The sequence below is a fragment of the Nyctibius grandis genome, chromosome 4 (genome assembly GCF_013368605.1).
Source record: "Nyctibius grandis isolate bNycGra1 chromosome 4, bNycGra1.pri, whole genome shotgun sequence".
Lineage (NCBI taxonomy): Eukaryota > Metazoa > Chordata > Aves > Nyctibiiformes > Nyctibiidae > Nyctibius > Nyctibius grandis.
This window is the reverse complement of record NC_090661.1, coordinates 53,008,503-53,033,468: the sequence shown is the minus strand read 5'-3', so window position 1 is coordinate 53,033,468 and position 24,966 is coordinate 53,008,503.

Sequence of the window (24,966 nt, the reverse complement as noted above, 5' to 3'; positions counted from 1 at the left end):
CCATAATACTAACTATCTCAGTGACTGGGAGGTTCTTATCTGCAGCTTAAAGCACCTATACAATCCATATCTCCAACATTTCTTCTTTTTTCTAATGATTTTCTGACCAGCCTGGGAAAACTGAAAAACAGGCCAACCATGGGAATGTAGAGGACACCTAAATTGTGATGTTTTCTTGACTCTGGGCTTTATGTTTGGACCTGTATTTGTTGTAAGTAGAGATAAGTAACTCCCAATTTAGACCTGTACGGCATCTCTGTAGTTCCTGTAGCTTTTAATTTAGGTACATAGGACACATTGTAGACAGAATTAATCTTATATTTCAGAAGGAAAGGTGCAAAGAAATAATGAATCATTATTATTTATCACTTTTTAGCCATAGCTTTCCAGGTTTGTAAAAGAGGTTGGTTATCATTATCCTTATTTTACAAATGAGGAAACTGAGTCATGGGAAAGTCGTGTTATTCCCAACAGCCTAGAGGCACAACTGGGAATGGTTTGCTTTATCTGTATTAAGATCAGAAGACAGAGTTTTCCTTCTGTTGTCAGCCATACACATAAAAAAAATGCTATAAATGCCAGTAGTAAAGTTTCTTTATATAACTTGAGACACTCTAACAGCTTCCTCCCAAACTTGACAAATTCTGGCAATGTCAGCTTCTGGTGACAACATCAAGTCACAACTGTAACTGTTTACATTATTCATCTGCCATTGTTGTAGATTCGGTCAGTAAAAATTACATGCTGTTTACTGAATCACACAAACTTCCTGTGGAAGGGGAGAGCTCTTCACTGTGAGAACTGGCTTATCTTGGTAGAAAAGAAGAAAAGAGAAAAATTGGTTTTAAAAACAATAGGTGTTTGCCCCACTATCCATTTCTTATTTGGAGTGTGACTAACTGATTGTTAAAAGGGTTTGGGAAAGGGTGTTAATGAAACTGGTACTATCATGTTCTCTCAGCAAGAATAACAGAGAGCAGAAAGGCTTTGTGTGGGCCAGTCTGGGATGATGAATGGGAGAGATGAGACTGAACAGAATAGAAAACTGCTGAGAGCACTGATGTCATGAACTTTCTTGCCCACTCTTGTTTTAGATGAATGAAAATAAATATGTCTTCCTGAAGAGTTCAGCTGGTATCTTTTTCTTGCCAGGAGGATGATCTCCCTAGTTATTCCTTACCAGATTTGTTGTATAATTGTGACTAGATTTCTGCCTTTCATATTCAAAACAGACTATTGTCCTACTGGCTAGCTGTCACTTTGACAAGTCAATGTTCCAGAAAAAAGTGGTAGGAAACAACTTCTGATTTTTTTCCACATTTTCTTACACAGTCTCTGCTATTCTGTTGCACTCTTCACAAACATAAATTAGTGTCTGCACATTTAATAACTTACTTGTGTCACTTATGTGGGCTTTTATGTATGCAAGTTGAATTTGCTGCTTAATCCCCTGTTTATTGCAGAGACACTTTATTGCAGAGAAACATGGATACAGGCTGGGCGACGAGTGAGTTGAGAGCAGACCTGTGGAGAAGGACTTGGTGGTATTGACCCCAGGGTTTTCCCCAGGGGTCAGTTCTGGGTCCAGTCTGTTTAACTTTTTCATCAATGACCTGGATGAAGGGACAGAGTGTACTCTCAGCAAATTTGCTGATGACGCAAAACTGGGAGGAGTGGCCGATACACCAGAAGGCAGTGCGGGCATTCAGCATGACCTGGACAGGCTGGAGAGCTGGGCAGAGAGGAACCTTACGAAGTTCAACAAAGTCAAGTGTAGAGTCCTGCACCTAGGGAGGAATAACCCCATGCATCGGTACAGGTTGGGGGCTGACCTGCTGGAAAGCAGCTCTGCAGAGAAGGACCTGGGAGTTCTGGTGGACAAGTTCACCATGAGCCAACAAAGTGCCCTTGTGGCCAAGAAGGCCAATGGCATCCTGGGGTGCATTAGGAAGAGTATGGCTAGCAGGTCGAGGGAGGTTATCCACCCGCTCTACACTGTTCTAGTGAGGCCACACCTGGAGTACTGTGTCCAGTTCTGGGACCTCCAGCTCAAGACAAGGAACTACTGGAGACAGTGCAGCGAAGGGCTACAAAGATGATCAGAGGAGAGGCTGAGGGAGCTGGATCTGTTCAGCCTGGAGAAGACTGAGGGGGGATCTTACCAATACTTACAAATACCTCAAGGGCAGGTGTCAAGAGGATGGGGCCAGACTCTTCTCAGTGGTGCCCAGTGACAGGACAAGGGGCAATGGGCACAAACCGAAACATGGGAAGTTCCCTCTAAATGTGAGGAAAAACTTTTTTACTTTGAGAGTAATCGAGCACTGGAACAGGCTGCCCAGGGAGGTTGTGGAGTCTCCTTCTCTGAAGATATTCAAAACACGCCTGGACACAACACTGTGCAACCTGCTGTAGGTGAACCTGCTTTAGCAGGGGGTGGGACCCCAGAGGTCCCTTCCAACCGTAACCATTCTGTGATTCTATTGGTGGATGAAAAACTGAATATAAGCCAGCAATGTGCACTACCAGCCCAGAAAGCCAATTGCATCCTGGACTGCATCAGAAGAAGTGTGGCCAGCAGGTCAAGGGAGGTGATTCTCCCCCTCTACTCGACTTTCCTGAGACCCCACCTGGAGTGCTGCATCCAGCTGTGGGGCCCTCAGCATAAGAAAGATATGGACCTGCTTAATGGGTCCAGAGGAGGGCCATAAATATGATCAGAGGGCTGGAGCCCCTCCCATGGACAGGCTGAGAGTTGGGGATGTTTAACGTGGAGAAGGCTCTGGGGAGACCTTATAGCAGCCTTCCAGTACTTAAAGGGGGCCTACAGGAAAGATGGGGAGGGACAAAGGTTAACGGTTTTAAACTGAAAGAGGGTAGATTTAGATTAGATATTAGGAAGAAATTCTTGACTATGAGGGTGGTGAGACACTGGAACAGGTTGTCCCTTCCCTGGCAGTATTCAAGGCCAGGTCGGATGAGGCTTTGAGCAACCTGATCTAGCGGAAAGGTGTCCCTGCCTGTGGCAGGGGGTTTGGAACTAGATGCTCTTTAAGGTCCCTTCCAACCCAAACCATTCTATGATTCTATGATACTTGGAAAGATTCAAGGCAAATGGGATAATTTAAGTTCAGCAGAGAGTCCTTCCCCTTCTGATCAGGATCCTCATGAAGAAGAGAGGAAAGATACCTTTTCCCTTTCTTAGTAGTCTATCAAAATTATAGATTTTTCATGTGTTTGCTGGCATACAAAGTTCACAGTTAAGCATTGTCAGGTTCCAGTCAACGAATTATCAGTCAGCGAATTATCAAGCTTGACTGGGAAGGCAGAAAATGAGGAAAGAGTGCCTTTTTTTTTAACAGTACACATTGTCTTTGGGTTACCTTGAGTCACCTCCAGCTGGCTAGCCAGTATGGCTCTGAGACATAGACTGAGGCTTTGCCTCATGACGAGATACCACTCATCTATTGTAGAACCACATAGTAAGTGCATGGTTTTATTTCAATGCATCAGCAAGAGAAAAAAACCCTGCCAGGATTCTGTTATAAATCTCTCTGATTAATAAGGGCATTACATTCAGGAAATTAGCTCATTTCAATGAATGGAGCCTTTAGGAGCATTACTGTGTTTTAGGGTTAATACCAATGATAGAAATAAGCTCCACAGTCCACAGGGGAGAAGAAGCTCTTGAACTATGTATTCATGAGCACAGTCCTCGCAAGAATGTGTTCTGAAGAATTATACTTTTTTATACATTCTATAATGGGAAGGTGAGAAAAATCTCAACGATTTTAATTGCTAGGGAAAGTGTTATGAGTGACACATAAAGTTTAGATCCTCTAACAAAGGGTAGAATGAAGTTATAAGACTGACTGGCAGGAAGGTAGAAGACATTTGTACAGGAGGGACACTGAGAGTTTTTAATCTAATAAAATAAATCCCTTTTTACTTTTTACTTCTCTGAGCATTCTCCAGATTTGCATTGGCATTTTTTTCCCAGCCACTAATATGCTGATCAAGAGAATATTCTCGGTAATGAATGACATTGAACAGATGACAAAGCAGAAAGTGAGTACAGTAAGGGAAGAAAATAAAAAGGCTAGCACAGTTGATAAGATGAAACACCTGCTGTGAGCACCATGAAAGGCTGCTGGGGAGCAGGCAGCTTTTGAACAAATCATTTTCCAAGGAAAGCTAAAAAATCCCTGCCTTTCCACAAGGCCTTCTTTCCTCCCTCTCCTCAGTTTCTTTCCTATAGGTTACTGTTTTCATGTGTATGTTTTCTTTGGCACGTTGTTAACAACTTGTAATACAGAGGTTGCACAGAAACAGTTTTTGTTTCAGATTGATATCTAACCAAGATTTCTTATTCTTTTTGTCCCATTGGTTTTCAAACTAACATATTCTTTCTGAGCACATCATATAAAATTCCAGCAAGTCTTTTTTTATTTACATCTCTAAGATGTGTTAACAGCTGTTTAAGGGTCTAACTACACCAACTGTTTCCAGTGGTAGCTCCAAAGGCCTTTACTACACTGGCTCACCAATATCACAAAAAGTCTTTTCCTAGAAATCCAAAAATGGCATTTCTAAAGCTTGTCTCAACTTAGAATACCCGCTTTTTACAAGTAATGGGATTCTTTCCTTTGCAAATGCAAAGAAATTTTGGCAAAAGATGGCACTGATATCCTCTGCAACCTGCCCTCATAAAACTTATCTGTGGCTGGCATGTAAACTCAGATACAACTGGTATGGCACTTCCTAAGTGGGACTGATACCAATCTAATAGATGGGCTTAAAGGAGAACAAACACTTCAACCTTGAGTGTTTCAGGCACTGATTTCCACTAAGGAGTGTTTGGACTGTAGTCTGCTCAGAGAAACATTAGCAAAGGTGAAGGAGACTTGTGACCTCTGGTACTCCAGTCATCAGTGGAATTAAGTTTGGCTTCTGGTATATCGTAAAGCATGTTTTGGCCCTCATCAGTCACAACTAGTATTCTGCTCACAAAGGAGAGAGTGAAAAGGAGCATTTTGACTGCTCAAGATCATGCTTATGGAAGTTGGCCTAACTGCTAGTGGAGATTTACTGGAGCGACTTTACGTTGGTTGGTGCTGTTGCTTTTCCAAAAGACTTGAACTCTTTATTAGGATTTCAGAACATTTAGTGCACATAATCGTACTTTAATTTGGGCTGCTGCTCTCCATTGAGTGAGTGCACCAGCTAGACTGAATTGCTTTTTAGTCATAAACAGGAATACAGTGGATATCGCCTATGCAGAATATTTAGTAACTTTTTAAATTGAGTTATTTTCTCACGTATATTTAGGTTAAACAGTGCGCTGAGCACAAAGGTGCTCTAATACCATGGGAAGCATTTTATTAACAATAAAACGAGAACTGTATTTTCAAATGAACTGGAAGAGAATCATTCCCAGACCATGGTGACTGCCCCAAGGAGCTGACAATAAAAAATGTTTAGATGCCTTTAAAGCACAGGCTGCTTTAATGTGGTAGGAAAAGTTTTTATACTTGTTGGAGTAGTGCTTTCTGAGTTTTCCAGGTGGCCTCAGCTATAGCCATATAGGAGAGACACTATAGCATATATTCATTCTCTTAAACCAAGTCATCCATAAAAATACCTCTTGCGTAAGTAGAGCTGGTGATTTTAATAGATCTGTTCATTTAAAAGATATGCATTAGTGGCATAAGTAATGGCTTGCAGTGCTGTTCCATCATAAATTTTTCAGGGAAGAGAATGTTTATTTTGTTTTAAGAATACTTTGTGTATTAGCAGCCCCATATATGCAACATTCTTCACAGTATTTTGTAAAGAAGTGAGGTCAGATTCATCGCTTCTGTAATTCCAGCAAAGTTACACCATGGATGAATTTATTCTGAAATTGTTTTCAGAATATTCAGAACTGACCTAATTTGAGCAGATAATTTCAGAATTATGGTTTTCTTCCTCTCATTCTTAGCTCCCAAGTAGGAAAGAATTAGTAACATTGTACCTTGCTTATTTGCAATAGATGAGTAAGAAGATCTATCTGTGGTTTCTTGTGCACTAGAATTTACTGAATATTTCATTTTATGAAAAGTTTTGGTTTTCACTTGCATAAACTGTGCTATTTTAACCTGCTACCTGAGGTCATTTCAATTATTTCTGACAAATGGGTTTTGGTAAGCAAATGAATTGCATTTCTTTTTCATAAGTAATTACAATGCAAATTGTAAGTGGTATGCCCAGTTTTCTGGAAATGAATAGGGCAGAGCTCTCTCTTTGCCTTAAATACTTCTTGCAGGAAAGATACAAATGATTATACAGAAACTAAAATCAATCAATAACAGAAAATTACATTTTAAAAGCAACTTTGTTCCATGCAGCACTGAGTATTAGTGGTGACAATGTGTGTTTCCAGCAGGCCAAAACAAAACAAATCTTCCAAAGAACACTTTATAATCTAACAAAAGTAGAAGAAGTCATGGTTTGGATCAGATACGCACTAACAAACTCCTACTTGTATCCAAACATCCTAAAACTATTTATATATCCTGTCTGGAAATTCATATGAAAATTTTTTATTCTAATATTAGTATTTTCACTGTGCATCTCGATTGAATCAAAACAAAGAAAAGAAAGGAGGAGGGGAAAGATGATGTTGTGTGTGTTTGGAGAGTTTTAAAAAAAAACAACTACCTTCCCATAATATAGCATTTAAAAAAAATGTAGTTTTCCAAAACATCATCAGAGAATATTGGCTTAGTAGAACCTCTGGCTGAAGAGCATTGCATAGTAAACTGCAGAGTGTTTCCTGCAGCACCCAAGGTTTTCTTTGAAATGTGTCTCACTGAAAATCAGGTCATGCTGTACTGTCCAAAAATCATAGCTTTTGGTACTTTGGCTGTGATAACAATGACATTGGTGTGTATTAAATTGTTTACCATCAGTGTGATATCTAAGATGCGGGCAGTTAATATGAAATGTTTGTTGCCAAAGACTAGGTAGTTCATGAATATTTTCACGAATGTCCCGTTTCCATTTAACAATTGTGTACTGTTGTGAAGTAGAGAAAACACTAATAGAGGTCAGACTGACTCCTTTGTTCAAGCTAATTACCTTTTTCACAGAAGTTGATGTAAAGGAGAGAACTAAACTTCAAATACAAAGAAAAGTTGACTTAAAGAACTGGAATACAGCCCTTAAGAAAAACAGTGATGCTGCTTTTCTCAGAAGTGATATTCAGAGATACATATTTTTGGGGCTTTGTTTAGGGACAGTGATGAGAGGCATTTTTCTCCTGGCTGTCTTGGTACCCCAAGCAATAGCCTAGCAGAAATGCTGGGTGAAGTGAGAGCAAGCTAGAGGCACAGCAGAACAATGCCGATGAAAGTGAGCCTGTGATGATATGAAAACTGCACCTTAATTTGGGGAAGAATATTCTTCCTTAATCTACCTTCCATGGAGATAGAAGTGTTCTTCATGTTGTGTGTCAAGTTGCAGAAACCCTGCCTAATAGCTTGCATTATAATTTGAATTAATTATGCCCTGATACATCTTGAGGAATCTTCATAATAAAAAGAAGCCCTTCTACTCACCTTTAAAACCATTCATCAATTTGCTTGGCCAGAAATTCTTCCAGATATTTCATCATCACTGTGTGAATTTGAGACCCATTTTAGTTAGGAGCTTAATGAAGTGACTAAATCCCAAAGATACTGGGAACCATGGCAGAAATTTTCTTTTTCAGTTCCAACAGACTTAATTTTTTGTTGGTCATTTTGCAAGATTCCTGGACTGTGTAGTTTTAAACAATGCATCTGCTGGTCTGAACTAAAGCTATGGCTAAAATAAAATGTGTGCAGAACAAGTAATATAGCAGTGATCGTGTTGTATTACATGTAGTATGATGACAAAAGTACAGAATCCACAGTAAGACTCCTGAATCCTGCTGTTTCCCTGAAATCTGCGTGGATGTTAGTGTTTTGTTTCTGGGGGTGGGGGATGCAAATCTAGAAGAAACTACAGTTCTGTACCTTGTGTCTTTGCAAAAGAATAACTGGGAGTCAATTACTACAAAGAGAATGTTGTGGTAACATTTTATCCTTTGGCCTATTTCAACCAGGTTTCCTAATAGAGAGAATGATCAGTACCGCTGATGTAAAGTGTCCCCATAGTATCAGAAGAAAATTAAGTAAAGTGGAAGGTTTCAATTGTAAAATAACTATATTTGCCATGGTTTAAAAGTGATCCAGGTGCCTAAAAAAATTCAGTGCCTTTGATAGGACCTAGGTGTATGAGACATCTGCACAGGGCTAGTAGGACATCTGCACAGGCTACTGTGTCCATATGCAGGGGGACAGCCTGTGTATTTAAATTCTCACTAGGTGCCCATGTTTGAAAAGGAAAAATTAAAACTAAGCGGAGGAGAGACTTTCACAGTACTTATAGACTACTCAAAAACCATTTGTGAAGCAAATTAGAGCTCTTGTTTTTTTAGGGGATAATTACTGCCTTAAAAGACAGAAATGTCCCTGACAAGCTTCATTGGAAAGAAAACTGCTTCACACCAACAATAACTTCTTTTGGTTACCTGAATCTATTAGCAGTATATGGAAAAAAAATGGAGTCTGGTATGCAGTGTCAAAGTCTGTTTAAATCGGTTAGTGAGGAAGCAAGGAGTGTGACGGAAGAGAGAGATGATGAAGTGTACCCTTCTTTCTAGCCCCAAGAGAAAACCAGTGGCATCAAAAAACTTCCTGTTCAGTACCTGGGATAAACATTAGGGTTTTTTAACATTGAAAATTAGTTGCTAAGGCCATTCTGCAAGGCCAAGAGGCCTTGAAGGACTAAAATACTGGTTACCTATATCACAGGCAAGAATTTGTCTCACTCTACATTGTTTTAAACTCAACTAGTTTTCTGGTTTTTGCAGGGGAAAAGAGCTAACTTCTTCTGATACTGCAGGAGTTTTATATTCCAATTTGTTTACTTGTCTTCATCAATTATAGTGACAATTTTCAAAAGACAAAAGCATAGTCTCATTGATAGGGTTCACAGCATGTGCACATAGTGTGAGTCACTGTCATTCTCTGTACAGTCAGTAGATTCCTAAGCCCTTTCTTTAAAAAACAAAAATATTTGGGTAAATGTATTTGGGAAATTTTTGGTAAACCCCAGTTCTCTTACAAGTTCTTATTTTGAAGAACAGGTATCACCTTTTAACTCTGAAGTTATATGCCTGCCTTGCAAATTGTCAGTACTTGTGATTGACTGACTGACTTTTCCTGTAAGAAATCATGAGGTTGATATTACAGGAAGAGTTTATTTATTCTCAATAAAATCTTCTTGTATGCATTTCAGTTGCCTAGTAGAATAACTTTTTGTCCCTCTCTTTGGATCTGTGCCAAAAATCTTTGTCATCCCATGTTTAGGTCTTGGCAAGTTGGGAATACAGCTGTGGTACTTGAATTTGTTATTTAATGCTTGAACTGTTCTTTATTACACTTATGAAGACAAACAAAACTAATCTTATTTCTCAGAAAAAAAATAAATCTCACACACTCCAAAATAATTCCACCAGCCAATACCTTCCCCAGCCTTCAAAGTCAGAGATGTTTTCTCCAAGTTGTAAGTTTTGTCCAGTTTGGTAGGAAAAGTGGAGCAGGATGCTCTCTATCTTTGGAATTGTATAATTTTTCTGCCATGATGACCACACAGAGAAATAACCTTCACTTACATGAATTATTTAGAAACGTAACATTTTCAAAACTTATCTTTTGCAATACACTTCTTATTAAGAAGTACTGTAGCTAATAGCTTACTAATTGCAACCAAAGAAGATAAGGGAACAAAGATCATCAAGCGAGCAGGAACTAGACCTTAGGGTTTTTCGGTCCCAGGAGATGACCTAATCACTGAATCATTGTTTTTAACACTGTTATCTTTCCTGTAAGTGTATGGTTCAGTGTCAGCCTCTGGCACATTGGCACTTAAAACATTTATTATAATCCTAAATAGTAAAAAGCTTCCTAAAATGAATCTGCTAACAAGTAGGATTGTACAATCAAACTGATATTAAGTACTATAATGAAAAATTTTGAAAGGGAATCATTTATTCTTTTTATGTAAGCAAGATAACAGCTCTTCTCTAGCCCCAGGTAGGCTTCTAAAATTCAGATGATTCATTTAGTTGAAAAAAACACCCTTTTTTTCCCCCCCCATTTTCTCTGGAGTCTCAGTATAAGTGGCTACTTCATCAGCATAGTGTGTGCCTGTTCAACAAGACCACTGTAAGCTTGCTCAAAGTCAACTTGAAAGGTTGATGTAACATGAGGTTATACCATGTCATAAATGATTTATGACAACAGGGAAATGATCCTTAATCTCAGGACGACTCTGAGAGGCTAAATCCAACTTTTCTGAGTTACTCTCTGAAGAAGTTTGTCTCAATTCTTTTACTACAGAAGAAGCAGCAACCTCCTAACATGGGTGTTTGCATGTGAATAGTCTCCCTAAGTGTCCAAGGTACTTCTCCAACACAGAACTGAAAATGTAAATACTCCCCCATGGTTAACATTGATAAATGACTTGCAATATTTACTTTGAGGAGCTTCAGACTTTTAATGTTAATACAAAATCAAAGATGCCACCTTTTAATAATTAAATTCCTCATTCAAAACCATGAAGAACATTTCAGGTTAAAGTGTGTATTGCCACAGCTTCAGTGAAAGCTGATTTTGAATTATTTTCTGAGATCTGTTTTTTAACTTCCCAAGTCTGTTCTCTACCTATAAAGTAACAAGTAACTAAAAAAATTGAGCAGTATATGTGTCCACAATTTGACTGCTGTAAAATCTTTTCAGATATTGGAAGGATAAAAATATGACATATAAACGTATGGCTTAATTTCAACAGAAAACATAACAGGAATTTTGTGAAGTGACTTGTGAGTGCTTTAGTTAAAACTAAGCTTCCTAAGAATATCTTGGTTTTGCTGTGATGGATAATGTTGCTGAAAGAATTAGTTTTACTGATATATACCTGTTAACCCCAGGTAATTGCTAGAACATTGGTTTTGCATTTACGTTCGTGTTTCTTCACAGGAGGGCAACTGTAAAACATTTTCCTTAATGCCAACTATTACAAGTTAAATTTAGAAATAAAGGAAATACCCAGTTCAAGAAATTAAATTTTAAAACATGCATATTTTTAGTAACATACTATAGTCCTCTTAAAAATATTGAAGAAAAAGATACTATTTTAACTACAGTAGCATCTGAACTTCTAACAGCCAGTTGAACAACTTTGCCTTTCACACTTTGGGTTGAATCAATTGATTACAATTTGCTTTTACCAATGTTGGAGCCCATCTTGCCTGTGGCTACATTTTACTCTTCAGAGCTCTTAACATTCAGCTTTCAATTCCTGGATGACATCCAAAACCACAAAGTGACAGTTGTTTTCCAAGTTATAAACACAGCTTTAAATCTATTAAAGACTCTTCTGCTGTTTCTTCTGTGACTTCAGCTGTTGTGTCACAGAAAGAACCAGGCAAAGTTCCTTTGCCCCTCAAGAATGTAATACGTCATGGCTCATTTGAAATAGCATCTCCACAAAGCAAACCTTTATAGCAGAAGCTAAGTGTAGCATCATTGAGTGGCATCTGGCAGTTTGTGATAGAGAACAAATAAGGTTGAAGATTGTTATTCCCCAGAGCATTTTATGCAAAGGAGCTTAGACTAAGCAAGAAGGACTTAAAGTGCTACGGGTTTCATGCTGGAGAAGGCTGGCTTTAAATTCTGTATATCCGCAGCCAAGTTCATAAAATGCATAACAATCTTTTAATCTCTTCTTTCTATCAAAATGCATGATAAAAAAAGGAGGAGAAATCAGCAATGAAAATAGATTTTTAGTGTACTGAAACAGTATATAGTACTGCTGGAAACCCCACAAAAGCGGAAGAAGACCTCGTCTCTGGAGAGTAGTAATACTGCATTTCTGTTAGCCTCTTGATCAACTCTCTGAATTGGTGAAAAGACAGTCCATCTTCTGTTTTATTTAAGTATAACAAATAGAATTAGGTAGAATAACTGCCAATGACACATGGAACGGGACGGCTATGATAATTGGAGAAAAGAACTTCATAACTATAAAATTAGTCATAGAATTGTGAAATTACCTTTAAACCTTAAATTAATGCTAATAAAAATTTTTTGTGACCCAAATATCTCTAAAATATTTCCTTCTCTGAAGGAAATTGATGGACGCTCCATGGTGAAGACACTTAAAACCAGGGAAAATAAGGCAGGCAAAAATCCATTGTAGAGAATAATTCTGTTTTGATTCAAGATTCACATGAATAGTTGTGGTTTTGAAATTGAGAGTTGGAAATGATCTTTTCCTTCCTTTGTCACAGCCAAGGACAAGTACTAACAATCCCAGATCCACAGCTCTATACTGATAGCCTGCATAAGTGAACATAACTGCGACAGAATTTGTGTTAGTTCTTAACTTTGTGCCATTAACTGTCTTTAGCTGGACCCGCAAGTTTTTCTCACTTTTGCTCTTTCTATTCTCTCCTCTATCCTACTGTAGGGCGGGGAGTAAGCGAGCGGCTGAGTGGATGCTTAGTTATTGGCTGGGGTCAACACACCACAAAAGGAGTGAGCTTGACAATAAACAGTTTGGAGTAGCAAAATAGGTCTTTCAGTGGTGTAATAAACTCAACAAGAAGTGGTCAAATGAATAAATGTGAACACTGAAGGAGAAGAACAAATAAATTATTTTTGTGATAGAGCAGCCACTAGGCAGAAAGTGTAAATAAGAAAGCTAGTTGTACCTTTACTTCCAGATGAAGTTCCATAATTTTACTGAATTATATTCAGTTCAAAAATTGCCTGAAAAATATTGCCTGAAAAAATAACAGTACCTTTCAGAAAATTATTGTCGCTTTTGTGGTTATCTGCAGTGCTTTACTTTTCACTGCCCAGGAAGTTTTTTCCCTTGCATAAGAATCCCATTAGGTTTTTGTAATAGTATGCATGTGGTCTGGAAAGAGTGAGAATCTGAAGTGTAGCGTTGTCTGGTTTCAGAGATATAAAACCATTCCTTCTTACTAAAGGAAATGAGTTAAAATGAGTTAATGTCAAACCCAAACTAATAGAAAACTATCCCTTGCTCTGCCGGTTTAGAATAAACTTAGCAAGTGGCCATTAGTATAAGTATTGTTACCTAAGAAAACCACTAAAGCATTCAGTTCCCACAATAAAAAAAAAACAAACCACAAAACTCTACAGTTGAGTTACCTCATAATTCTTCATCTTCATACCTCGTAACCTGACAGAAACAGTATTAGAGAAAGATTAATACTTGCTAAACCAAATGTATTAAGAAACCAAGAGCCAATCATCTTTTTCTCCAGGTTCACTGTTGATGTGAAGCAGCATCTTTTCTGTAACACAGTCCTGAAGAAAAATAACTTGATCTTTACTCAAATATTGCACAGAGCCCTTTTGATATGTGCAGGCACTTAATGATTTTGTTCAAATTTAACTTAGTATGATTTTTTCTGAGACAGAAAAGAAAATAATCTCCAAAAAATGGTACTTTTCTCTGAAGGAATAAAACCAGGATTGAAGGCAAGGATTTCAGCCTTGCACTAAGAATATATTATGAATATAAAGAATTTTTACTGTGACATGGAGTGAGAAATTATGTGACAGAATGGATAATCTATATTACTATAAATAGGCAGCCATTTTCCCAAAATAGAGTCTTCTCTTAAGTAATTCTAAAAGCTATTTAGAATTACTCCTTGAAAATGGAAACTATTACTGTTTCACTGGGAAGATACTCTTCTTCAGGGAATATTTCAGTAGAATTTTTTGGTTAGGTCTTATGGTTAGGTCTATAATCTTATGCATTTTTTGTCAATAATGTGGTTAGAAATTTGATCAATATCTCTATTTTATTACTGTATTGCTGTGGCAATCTCCATTCCCTTGAAATTGTTTCTGATTGTTTTCACAAAGAGAAGTTTGAATACTGAAAAACACTGCTAGCTTTATTGTAAAGCATGCATCTGGGTAAATAATCATTAATTGTTTGTCACCTGTGTGGAAATTGTATTACGTTCACCTATAATGTCATGTCTGACACAGGTAATGGTACAGTATATTAATAGCTTAGAGAAACAATCATATTATTTGCTACCCCTATCTGAGTGGACTATGCCTGCCACTCAAGGGTAAAAACAAATGTTAGAGTCTGGACTTTTTGTTGAGGATCGTGTGTTGGTAAAATGTAACGCTTAAAATATGGAGCCTGATTTTCAAGGATCTCACAGTCTGGAGCTGCTGAGATATCATCTTATAGAAATACAGGACTGAAAGAAGTTTTCCAGGTCAGGATTGCACTATGCTGGGTGAAAAATAAAAGCAAAAAACCCCACCAGCCCTTGTGTACTTTCATAGCTGACATCTTTAAATTGCTGTTATTCTTAAATGTCCAGTATTCACTTCACACTGATAGAGCTGAGAGCAGAAACTGTCTCCCTCATTAGTCCTGTTGCAAAGAAAAAGGTCAAAATAGATTTGATTTTGAACAACAAAATTGCTGGTCTGCAATTTGATACCTTGCACCATAGAGTGTTTGAATTTAACACATCTTATCTAGAGTCATGGTAAGAAACAAAAGAATGATTCATACAGTGTTGTAGAGATCATCTCTGTTTTTGAAATGAAAAAGAATCACGAATTATTAATACAGCTGTCAAATACTTTGACAATACTTTATTTCCTGTGACTCTTAAATAAAACAGCCAGCCGTTTGCTTGTATTGAATAATTTCTCTATTTTGTAGAGTAAACAAACAACATTTTTGTGAGATATAAGAATTTTTAAAAGATTGAAGTTTACTTGTGTGGAGGCTTGGTTAAGTGAGAGGGGGCATGATTTCATGCCACTGAGCAGTCTGAGCAATCCAGGCTTTGAGCAAGAGTTAGGCCCAGAGCGAGTCACCTTGGACTCTCCTTGAACACTGCAAAAATGCAACAAAACAAGGACTTGGCAGTTGTAACAAACAGATAAGAGAAACAGGAAAAGGGGAGGGGGTGCTCATCACTCTGTGTATCTAAATTTATAGACCAATCATATATGCTACTCGTACGCGTGGACAGCAAGGCTTTACCAATGGAAACGCGGGCTTTGGTGCGTGATCAGCGTGCTCTCTGCTTAGAGTCTATATATATCCTGTACGTGTAATCATTAAACGGAGAACTTCCATACTCATATTGGGATTGTGTCGTTACTCCGGAACCATCGCCCAGCACCCGTGAGCCGCGCCTTCGACTTTCCCCTTTTCTTCATACTTGCTCCAAGGATATTGTCACAAAAACAGTCTTTGCTTTTTCTGAACATAGACAAAATAAAAAAAGTATGATCTTCCATGGAAACAAAACTGTTAGAGAACTTTTTCTCTGCGCACTAGTCAGTAACTAGCTAAGCTTCCCATCTTAAAAAAAAAATCTTTGGAGAAATACATCCCAGATGACATTACTATGGGGAAGGTCTTGATATGCTATTTGGCTTTAGCTAGGCAAAAACCTATAAAATTTTTTGGCTCGATGAACAGAATTACAAAAGTACTTGGGTGCTGGAAGATTCACCCAGGAAGAAAATCCATGGGATTTTTCCGGGACTGATGAAATTTTTTTTTACCTAACTCAGTGAAATTAGTTCTGGCTTCAGGACTGCATTCAGTAAATATGATGGAGAAAGGACACTGATAGCACTTTCTTTTGCCATCAGTGATCTGTCTGTCACTGTCAGAATTGGATGTTTTGCAAGATTTTGGATCCTGGTCTGTGGTTTGCATTCTTCTTGAAGAAAGATAAGCAGCAGTAACTGCTAAAGCCTACCCAAGGTCTCTGAACTGTTTAGAAAGCATGGTTGAAACAAATTAACAAAGGAGAAAAAGGTCAGTCTAGACTGCTTAAACAGGTACTTTAAGTCTTCATAGACTGAGTGAATAGCTGTATCAGAACAAATGCACAAGTTGTAAAAGCATTAGGCACTACTGAAGACAATATGAAACTCTTGAATCAGCAGCATGGGTATTGCACAAAGACCCCTTGTGTAATTTTTAGAAATGTGTCACTAGTGTAGCTCTTCCTTTGAGGATTCAGTATAGCCGGTGCTCAGAGACATCAGATGTCTTTGAAAAATCATATATTTTGTTCACATCTCCAAAATGACTGTTTATTCCTGAGTTTATGTATTTAATTAAAACCAAACATCTCTTCTTAAATATATATGCAGCAAGTGCAGAGTTTTCACTCTGTTCACATTATACCTATGAAGAGAGGAAATCTTTTTGTGAAATTTAAGTTTAACTTCATTGGAAAAATACATAATCTTATATATACTTGCTTCAGAGATTTCTCTCAGCCAGTTGGTCATAGAGAAAAGCTGTCATATGCTAAACAACTAATTATTCTTCATCCTTTATATAACCAACTCATTGCACATGTTTTTTTCCAAAATTACTTCATGTTTAATCATGAGAAATTTTTGTTTGCTGGCACTCTAGTTAAGAACAGACAAGGGCAAGTTAACAGTTTTCTTTACTGATGAATTTAGGAGAGACAAAAAGTATTACTTTGTGTTGAACAAAGTATTATCTTCATCCCCCAGTGAGAGCTGTCATTTGGATTTCATCACTTTTTTCTGGTAGAGATTTCCTCATGGGGTTTTTTTTTGATTAATGAATTGAAAGAAATGTTAAAAATATAGTTCAAACAGGAACATCGAAAATATTTAACATCATAGTATATACATAAACAACATATTTTGTTGCCTTAACTTTTATTTTCTCCATTTGAGCTATTTGAGAAAATTCAGAAGAATGAGCAAGACATGTTGATGGTTCTGATTATTTTTTTCTAAAATAACCTCTTTAAACTAGAAACTTTCACTCAGGTTCTCCGTTGCTTCCACAGAGTAGTCAAAAGACTGTGCCTTTAAGTAGTGGTTTTCCTTTACTTTCCCTTTGTTAGATATGCTATTTAACAAAAAGGTGATTAGCTGGTTCTGATGGTTTTTGTTTGACACTGCTTTCAGGCCAAGAAATGGACCTTTGGGCAGTGGAGTGTGTACAGTATGTGTGGGAGAAAGACAGAGATAAAGATGCTCTTTAGGAAATCAGAAAGTACATTAAATTGCTTCTTGCTTCACCTGAGTTATTCTCCCTCCTTCTCCTTGCTTTTGTTGCCAAGCCTGGAGGAGAAGGGAAGAAGGGGAGGAAAAGTCAAGTATTTATGAATATTATTACCCATTAATTGTTCAGTTTAAATAATGTGCAGCAATGGCTGCCAAAGTGAGAAACATAAAGGCTTAAGGTAAGAAAAAAACAACAACACAGCATCAGTGGCAGCAGCTCATGGCAAACTTTGAAATGCCTAATAGGTAGTTGTCAAAGCAGAAAGTCAAAGCAACCAAGCGCTTGTGCAAGATAACGGACTAATCTGCATAAGAGAAGAGGGTTAGCGTGGGTGTTTGGGAAAAAAAAAATACAAGAAAATACTCCCTTTGAAAAAGAGTAGGATTAGCCACTATTAAAGAGGGAGACTTATGAGAAACACTCTTAGCCTTCACCTCTTATCTGTTCTTGTACCCCCACTATAACCAAACTAGAGTATGTTGGCAATACACATATACTATAAGTAGGTGACTAGGTTTTTTCAAAGTCTGTTGAGTTGCCTAATTCATTTTCATGTTTGCAGGACTTTCAAAGTAATGTGTAATTCATGCCCAAATTTTCTGAAGGCTCTGTGGGTTGAGTCAATCAGAAAGCTGCTTCAAAGCTTCCTGAAGTCAAATGGAGTTTTTCTGTTGGCTTTAGATTAACTATCTAGAAAGGCTCCTGGAGAGTTAAATCCAATACAGGCTTTAAGAGGGTTGGCTGTAGAATAAATATGTCCAGCAGTTTGCGTAAGCATCTTCATGGTTCAATTCAGTGCCCTTGCTTCAGCCACAGAAAAGATTTGGCTAATCTGGGAGGTTCTCCTTGAGCCACACTTACATGCACCATTTCCTGACAGCTGTGCAGTCCACATGAAGTAGAACAGTACTTTCATCCGATGAAAACAATCTAGAAAGAATGAATGGAAAAGATTGCTAATTACAGAATCACAAGGAATCACAGAACGGTTGAGGTTGGAAGGGACAGCTGGAGGTCATCTGGTCCAACTCCCTGCTCAAGCAGGGTCCCCTACAGCCAGTAGCCGAGGACCACGTCCAGATGACTTTTAAATATCCCCAAGGAGGTAGACTTCACAACCTCTCTAGGCAACCTGTGCCAGTGCTCAGTCACCTGCACAGTAAAAAAGTGTTTCCTGATGTTCAGGTGGAAAATGCATCTGCGCATATTAGAGGTGGTTTGGCAGCCATGAGACATGGAAAGCAACACCTTTCTGTCTTTGGTTTAGCTGTCCATCTTTCAGGATTATGAGGAGACGTCATTAACATAGTTTAGCCTGAGACTGTTGTCTGGGAAGAAACAAATCACATCTTTTCCATAGAGAAGAACTGCTACAAGTGACAGTGTGTGACATTGCAATAAGAACAAGGATCCATGATAAAATACTAGCTGTTTACTGAGGAAGAGTCTTATGTATCAGTATTGCTGGAAAAGGGCATTTACTTTGGGAAGAGTGAATACCAAAAAGCTCAGTTTGATTCTCATCAGTGACAGTAACTGAACAGCTGCTGATGTGCCTGTGATTTTTAGCAAGTTGCAGGAGAGTTGTTGCATTTACTGACGGAACAGTGAATGTCCTCACATTTGAAACACTCATTAAGAGTGAGAAAATGAATAATGTATCTGCTCTAATTAGAAGTTAACATTGCTAACAATGGCAAATCACTAACAAATAATTATATATTTCCTTAGAAAGCTAAGGATTTAATGAGGGAAAGCAAAAAGCACTCATCCTTAACCTAGGAAAAGGGTTAATGCTGCCATTTCTGGTAGAATTAGAATGGATACTGCAAAATCTGCAAATTTTCTTTGATGTAGTGTGATGCAAGTATCTAAATGGTGCAAGATTCTCAGGCTTATGTAGACCCCTGTCTCTCCGCTTCTTAGCCTATTTGGAGATAAATGCTAGTCAATTCTTTTTTTTTTTTTTTTTTTTTGTATATTATCAGAACATAACAGAATCAAGAATTGCAAGACCAAGAAAAAGAAGCATTTTGATGGATTCAATCCTATGTGTTAAACTGAAATGCTATCACAAGAAAATAAAAAAATCCCATATTTTTGATAAAATCATTAACAAATTAACTATATACCTAAAAGATATAAGTTCTAATAAATAGCTCACCATAGTAGGAGATAGCACTCACTTTTTTTAAGGTATTTTATAAAGGCTTTCAACTCCTTATAGCTTTCAGCAAGAGACTGTTTTGAGTCAAGGAAACTATGATTATGAAAGAAGCCACTGAACCGTATTAACACAAAAGGAGACTCAGGAAAGTACTGTGGTCATGTTTTATAACCCTAATCTTTCAATCAGGTCTGCATGGATTGGTGTCTAGGCCTACTACTTTGAATTCTTAATGTGTGCAATTTTCTCTGCAGAGTCATTTTTATCTACCAAAAAAGCTGGTTTCCACTTAAAGGATGATTGACAGCTTGATATATGTGAAGAAAAGCTTTGTTCCCAGGGAAGTACCATTCATGGTTCACCTCACATGTTAGAAGAGATACTGAATAAAATTCTCAGTATGTATAAAATTGAAAGCCATGTAGAGGCCACAGCAGTGTGTAGAATTTGCATAGCCTGTGGTGTTTGAATTGTTAAACACTTATTTTTGGGATAGGCTAGCAGCAGATACTGGGATACATGCACCAAAAGCCAAAAACCTATTGTAGCTTATTGTTATGCTTAAATCCTGGAAGAAACTCTTATGAATAATTTCCTTCACACACTTTCTATATATCTTTATTATCTTTAGAACACACAAGAGAGGGCTCCCACACTGAGTTCTGCCTTTGAAAAAAGCTGTCCCTGACTCAAGCCAACAGCTTCCTTGCTCCCTGCACTGGAGATTGGAGACATCTGCAGGTTAACCGCTTCTGTTCACCCATCCATCTGTCCATGTCTTAAAGTCTTTCACTGGTGATGTCCCCTGCCTGATGTTCAGAGTTATCTGTAAAATGGTGAGACTAAGGTTCTGAGGTGACTCACAGTCACAAGGGCTTTTGTGTTACACAGTGATAGATGCTCGCTTACATTTCAGGGTTTGATAGCTTCCAAATGTAAGTCTTTCGTCTTATAGTTGAAATACGGTCTTGGCCATCAGAAAGCTCCGGAGATTACATCCCTTTGACCTGGAATTCAGTTGAGGACTGCAGATGATTGTTCAATGTGTTAATTATAGCAGTACTGCAGAAGAAAGACCCTTTTCAAAACCAGCTCCCAGAAAAACCCATACTTGAAATGAGTTTGCCGACACCTGCAGAAGTAGGTGGAAGGCAGATACTGTTCCACAGGCTTCTTCTTGAGCATGGGGGACTACATTACTCAGGTTTTGTCTCACCCCTGGGTGAGTTCTGTTGAACTATGAAGAAACTTGTAGTGTCTGCCTGAAAGAAAGATGTCTGTATCCTTGACCACGTTCTAGGAAGATGGCAGAACTAGCCAAGCAGCCCTACTGGGTGTTTTCATACAAGATTGCTTTTGGAAAAGACCACATTACATCATATAGGAGGTATTTTCAGATAATATTCTGAGGAGGATTCTTTCATCTTTCTCTCTTTTTCCACACCTGTGCTCACACACATACTTTACATTACAAAGACATATTGTTCAGTTGTCTAGGTATCCCATATCTGTGGCTGCAGCAGTCATGGGTGCTGCATAGTGGCATGGTCTCGCTCCTGTCATCTGCTGCAGAGTACAAATAGCAACACAAGGTGTTAACTAAAGCATGATGGCAGAGGGGCAGCGAGGATAGTGCTTTCGCGTGTGCCTCTCTCAGGAGCTCAGATCCTTCCTTTCAAATTCCTAAGCAAGGATCTGAAGAAAGTGCCAGATCTTGTTGATTACTCCTTTATCACGGGCCTGGTCTGCCCCAGGTGATTTACAGGTGGCTTACAGATCACTGTCACCAGACTTCCAACAGTATCCCTGAAATATGTAGTTGCTTCATGTGAATAAATGTGAGGACAAGTCTTTCAGCAATTTCTGCTGAAACATTTACATTTGTTCAGGTGAACTTCATATAAAAAGGGAGCCATAGTAATAATAATAAGTAATAACCATACTTTTCCATAAACCACCATAGAATGTACATTTTCTCTTATCTAATGCTGTAATTTAGTCAGTTTAAGAAAAGTTATGATTTCATTGGCATTTAGTTTCCAAGAGAACATAGAAATGTTAAAAATGTATACAGATAAGTCCATGGCTAATGTATTTCCCATTCAAACATTGCATGAATTCTAATTAGCAACATGAATTTTATGCTATAGGTAATTGTACAATGCTGTACATAGTTGGAAAAGTACACAAGTCAAAAACACAAACCCTGAACCCTGAAGAAATGAATACAATTTGAAAATCATTCTTTCACATTTTAGTGAGATTCTTTCCTTAATTGACTGTATTGAACAACTTGCTTTGCCTTTATGCTAACAAAGCTGGTCTGATTTATTGCTGAATTTAGAGGTCAAGTTGCATTTCTTGGCTCAGGATCTTAAGCATATACAATCCTGCCCATGTGTCTAAAAGTTCAAATATGCTGAATTGCCATGAAAGCAAAAAATAGGTGTCAGGATACTATTCACACCATGTCTGCTGCTGCCTGAATTATTTCTGAACTAGAAGCTCCTGTTAGTGGCTATGTAGCTGTATAGCTGGGGTTTTCTTTTACTTCAGTTCATGAAAGGTAACATGAAATTTAATAAATTACTGCTCTCCTCCTCACCAAAAAAAAGGAAAAAAAGTCCAGAGTAGAAATGCAGTTTGTGTCAGATGTGAAAGGAATTTATTAACTTCTCCCAGTTTAAATTCCTGAGTCATTGAATCTTCTGAATCAGAAGCCCTCGGTCACCTTCAGGAAATTTAAGAAAATTTCTTTTCCATGATAAAAATGTCTTGCTGGGAAAAAAGTCATCATTCTCTGTGTCTGTTGCCTCCCTGGGAGTAAGAAAGCATTTAGTGTGAGTTATTACATCTCTACATCAGAAAATGGTCCCCCAGTTGCAGTTTTGGGCAAGTGATGCTTCTTCTTAGAATGAAATAATTTGGGATTCATGAGCCTCCTCAACCCTATCAGACTGGCCACTGAGCAACTCAAGCTTCTTTTTTCCTACTCTATCTACTTCTCACAATGCTCAAAACTCCATGGCTTGATGCCTACATGTGGAAGCTTTGAAGACATGGGCTGCACCTATACTGCCAGGTCAAGGATGTGCTGTGGTCCCTTGCTGTAGGAGGCATTAAACAATCTCTGCTTAAATACTAGCCTGATTGTACTATAAAGAAAATGAGCTCAGGATATTTGCTAGTAGACAGGATTTCACTGCAGTTGGTTTTACTTATACACTGTATGTCCAGGGTGTGACCCTTGTCAAGGTGCCAAGTATGAATGGACACTTGCTGTTGAGAGAGTTCCAGAAACTAATTAAAATCTGCAGAGCGTAGACCTGCTCAGAGAAGAAAAAAGTATGATCTATGAAAGTGGATATAGGCCTGACAATGAGAGATATGAGTTTCTTTGCTTTTGAATTAGTATCTGCTTGCCAGATTGGGTTATATAAAACCTGGGCAAAATGGAAGAAATTCCTGTGAAAACTATTTTGGATAAATTAACTATTAATCTGGATTTGATGAAAAACCTATGGAGATTCCATGATTAGTGGGCTTCTCAAAAGAACGAAACCACTGGTTCTAGCTGCACCTCCTGGAGAGCATGGACTCTGCTGTTCTCATAGACTAACCTGCCCTGTCTGCCAAACACTGCTCAAACATACAGGTGCCTTGTAGGTGGTCTAAGTAGTCTACCCTGTATAGTAATTTTTGGGGTGTATTCAAGAAAGGGGATTTCTTCTGATACTTCAGGGCATGTTCCAAATACTTTCAGCTTCTGTTTGCAGGCAGGAGTCTTATGGCTGCCCTTAGCAGACAGCCCCATGTGACAAGATGGAGAAAGAGGGAGACTTGTGACTTGGGTGGGGACAGGGGGAACTGACTGTAGGGAAGAGATACTCACCACACACAGATGAACTTACCCTATAAAAGGGATTTGCCAGCTCTTGTTTGAACTGTTGCTGATGTTTAAGACCATAGTGCATACTCTGCAGCTTGACTGTTGTTCAGTAAGCACTATTTTCAATAGTTTTCTGTGCAGACTTTGCAGTTGAGGATACATGACAGACCAGAGGAGTGGTGAAGGCTGACAAGAGTCTTTTGCTCAAAAAAAAAAGAACCAATGCACGATATATTCCACTGACGTTAGTCCAGATTGAGTGCAAATATCCCTCCTGAGAAATACCTTTGTTTACAGCAGGATCTGGTTTCGATTTCCACAGACTATCAAGTTGGTGTAGGTTACACATACTTTGCACACCCAACAAATGGCAAGGCACTGGAACTTATACTGCTTTGTAGCCACTTGTAGCCATTTATCAAGATATTAATTTTCAGACCACCCTGCACTGCATTTGTGCCTGAGTTTTCTTATCTGTATGATGGGAACAAGTCCTTACTAAGCTACTGTAACTCACAGTGTCTTCCATCTCATTCATTAATGTTTGGAAAGACCACTGAGACCATTTAATAGATGCACTATAGAAGGACAAAGTCTTAATTATTATTAGATGGCTACAGGTTTAATTATTCTCACTCTGCTACCTGAGAGCTGTAGAGTTAAACTTTAAAGGCTCCAATTATTCCAGCGGGGACATGCCATTTATAGCTCAGTACAGTATAATTTTTCATGCAATGATCTTTACTTTCATATTTGAATCTAGTTTTCTTTAATTTAAATTTTGCTGAAAACAGCCGTATTGCTACAAGCACAAATTAAAGTAGATGAACATTAATGATGTCAGTTCACAGCTGTTCTTAGCTTAAATAATTACCACTCACTTCCTATGATGAACATTTTAAATGCCTAAACTATTCAATTAGAAACACAAAGCATTCTGTTATTACTGTTAACATCAGGACTTAGCTGAAGTACCTGTAACACTCATGTTATAGAAAAATATGATTGACGCTGTTGATTTATTAAGCAAGTTCTGAATGTGTGTAGCATTGCAAATGCATTTAAAAAAAACATTGAAATTAATGCTGCATTAATTACTGATTCTACGAACACTAGCATATGCTGCTATTGATTGCATCCATTATCACAAAATAAACATCTCTTTATAAAAACAAATGATGCTTCATCTTAATATTCTTGATTTTGATATCTTCCTTCACAGATGTTGCTACTTCTGTTTTAGTGTTTTTGCTATGAAATGCCACCTGTTACAATAGATATTTGGGGTGTTTTTATCCCTAGGAGAAAAACAGTCTAAAAAAAGCAAAAACATAATGGAATCTTAACCCTCTGAATCATTTACTAAAATCTTGCTAAGATTTTTGCAATAATTACCCCCCTTAAATACATTAAGGTTTTTTCTCCTTTTATTTGAAAGTGGCTCAAAGCAAAGTATAATCTCATATCATGAAAACAATGTTTTCTTTCAGTCTAACATGGGTCACCAGTCCTAGTTTTCTGCTGCTACAAACCAATTCTTAATCAAATGCAACATCCTGGTAATATATGTGCTACAATAATGACACTTGTGTTCAAGAAACTGTTTAGACAGGTAGTACGAGAAGTATTTGCTTAAGGTAAGATTGCTAGATCTGTTCTGTTGACGAGAGTTCCCTTGGTAGTAAGCCCA